This window comes from Propithecus coquereli, unplaced genomic scaffold, assembly GCF_000956105.1.
Source record: "Propithecus coquereli isolate 6110/MARCELLA unplaced genomic scaffold, Pcoq_1.0 Scaffold64, whole genome shotgun sequence".
NCBI lineage: Eukaryota > Metazoa > Chordata > Mammalia > Primates > Indriidae > Propithecus > Propithecus coquereli.
The window spans coordinates 2,217,028-2,220,011 of NW_012152396.1; positions in this window are offsets into that span (position 1 = coordinate 2,217,028).

Here is a 2,984-nt window from a genome sequence, read left to right on the forward strand (position 1 = left end):
TAAGATAAGAAAACAATAGCAGAACATAGAATAACTGCTATACAAGGAACAGAATGAGAATATTTACATACAATCAACATAGACTGTACCCTATTACAACGTGTTTCTATCTTGATCACTTATGTTCTATTTCTTATAAACTCTTGAAACAGTAACTACTGAATGGACTGCCCAGGGAATCTAATTATTATCTAGTTTATAAGTGAAAAAAAACTCCAAAATATATTCAATATCTGTCTTGCATTACATTTCCATGAGATTTTCTGGGCAAATTTCATGTAGCAAATACTAACTTTGATATTTAAAAACACTCTCAATAATGTTGTTTCCAGCCATCAACTGCATTAGCTGAGAGACCTCATGGTAGTGAAAACTTTAGCTTCTCTATGTTACCAACCTCTAGTCATCTCAGTCAACTGAGAAGAGGTTCTTTTTCTCAGTCTGTCTTAAAGAGAGAAATGAGGATGGAAAGCAAGAAGTTTAATGATATACCACTATTTTGAGAAATCCTGTTACCAGCATGGTAGTGTTACTGAACCCGCAAGGGGGCGTGGCTTAGGTCAAATTGCTCACTGCACAGAAAGCTGATTACTGAGACAACAGGGATCGCCAAGGAAGAAAGGTAGTTTATTACAGATGACGTCACCTGGGAGACAGGAGAAATGCCTCAAATCCATCTCCCCAGCCAACTGAGGGTAGGGGTTACTATAAGGGGTTCAGGAAGGTGGTTACATGCATTGGGCCAGATTGTACTGAAATCAATGTGTGCAGGAGGTCTAGTTCAGAAGTTACAGGTTGGTAGGTGATGGATGAGGTGTCTTGGCACTGTCATCCGGCAAAGAGTCTGTAATTCCTGGGAGACAACTCAAAGGAAAAAGGGTTAGTTAAACTGAAAGACTATAATGTTCGGGTCATTGAGTGCTACAGGCCTAGGAATCCAAAGCATAAGAAAGCTACATGAAAAGCACATATAAGGGTGTGTGTTATTTTGTGTTTGTTCATGGAGCCAATTACAGAAAAAATTTATTAAGTACATATAACTAAAAATACGTTCTCTATCATTGCCAAAACCATACTAATCCAAGTTTCCATTATTTCTTGGAATAGATTCTGCTATCGCCTGCCAACTCATCTATTCAAGTCCAGTCTGAATGCTCTTCAATCTATTTTGCACATTACCACAGAATGATCTTTCCTTGTCCTCCTGATTAACACCCTTTCATGGCTTCCTGTTCCAGCTAGCATAAGGACAACATTCCTTGGTAAGGCCTAAAAGGCCCTAGATGGTCTGTTACTCACTAATCAGCCTCATTTCACACTACACTCACTCTTAATTCCTTAATTCAAGTATCTTGTCTGTCTTCTACTCCCTAACACCTTCCTAAGCTCCCCACTTGCCACAGGGCCTTTACACATGCTGTTTCCTCCTACCCCCTTTGTATTGTTCATGCCTAACCATTCATTTTATCTCAGCTGAAACATCACGTTTTGGGAGGGGTCTGATTAGGTAAAAGCCCTCTAATATAGGCCATTATAATACTGATTAGCTTTATAATTTTATATTTTCTTAGACAACTATTTTCTTAGTGTCTGACTCTCTTTCTAGATTTCAGGCTTGAAGAGTCAGGGATTCTCTTTAGGTTTGCTACCCGTTGTACACCTAGCTCCTCGCACGGTCCCTGGAACATGAAAGTGCCCAATAAATATTTGCTGTGCAAAGTAAATCTTCACAAATATATGGGATGGCTTTTACATTTAAGGAAATTAAGATTCAGAGAGATTTAAAAAGTCTGAAAGCGTAAAGACGCAAATTCATGTCTAGTTGATTTCAACACCTGTACAATGGAAAAACAGGAAAGCACCATTGTAAAATGACCACTCTGTTTTTTATGGTGAAATCTAGTATAATAATCCAATAAAGTATACTCGGTAAAATATTGGCATTAGTGAACCTCTTAAGGGTATGTCTCTAATTTATATATGCTAGAGATATATCTCTGCAGTCCTTGTAATTCGGATAAAATTAAGCAAATGGATTTCTCTTAGGGATTGCTGAAAAGAGGATCATTATGGTGGTTGTTATACATTATAAGTTGTCTAAAAGAAACCATTTGCAGAGAGAATAGTTGTAAACATTACTCCTAATGCTATGTGGACCATTAGTTAACTTAACACCAACAACCCAGAAACGCTTTATCATAAGCTTATCTTTATTTATGTTGAACATAATAACAAGTCAAGCTTTTTAGAAATCTTTTGATTTCAACCAAAAAGATATTTCTCCTAAAAAGCAAAATTCAACAACAGACTTTCAGGGTAACTGATTAAAAGTTTATATGTATGGAGATTTTAATAGAATTAAAGTATGAGAAAACTGGTAAGAGAAAAATTCATCTTTCAGAAATGAGTCATTGGATTCTGAGGAAATAATTTTTGTAGTGGCAATGAAGGTGCAGAGTATTTTATCACATCCAGATGATTGTTTTTTTTTTTTTTTTTTTACTCTCTGAATAATGTTACATAACATAAAGGGAGGCAAGCCAGGAAAATAAGGCACAGAAGTTACAATCTTTGGAAAAACAAAGAGTCATTTAGAAAGCAATAGTCTCTGAGTTCAGAGAGTTGGATTTTAAGATATCCATACATCTTCTAGGATTAACTTTTTTTCGCAGATAAGAAATGTTAGAAGGGAAATTTGCAAAAGGGAAATGAAAAACTCAAGACAAGGATAGTTAAATAAAGAGGTAATGTCGAGTTGTCAATATTGTGCACTGTTACTGATTAAAACTGATTCATTTTCTGTCCTGTTAATTGCTACAGTATGTGGTTACTAGTTTCCAATCTAATGGCAAATGTTACAAATGCTGAAAAATAAATGGCAACTTTTTCTTCCCTCTAGTCTCTTTCAATTGAATACAAAGATGATAGATAAAAGGAAGGTGCTAACAGTCACCTCATTAAACATTCATTTGTTAAAATGCTAA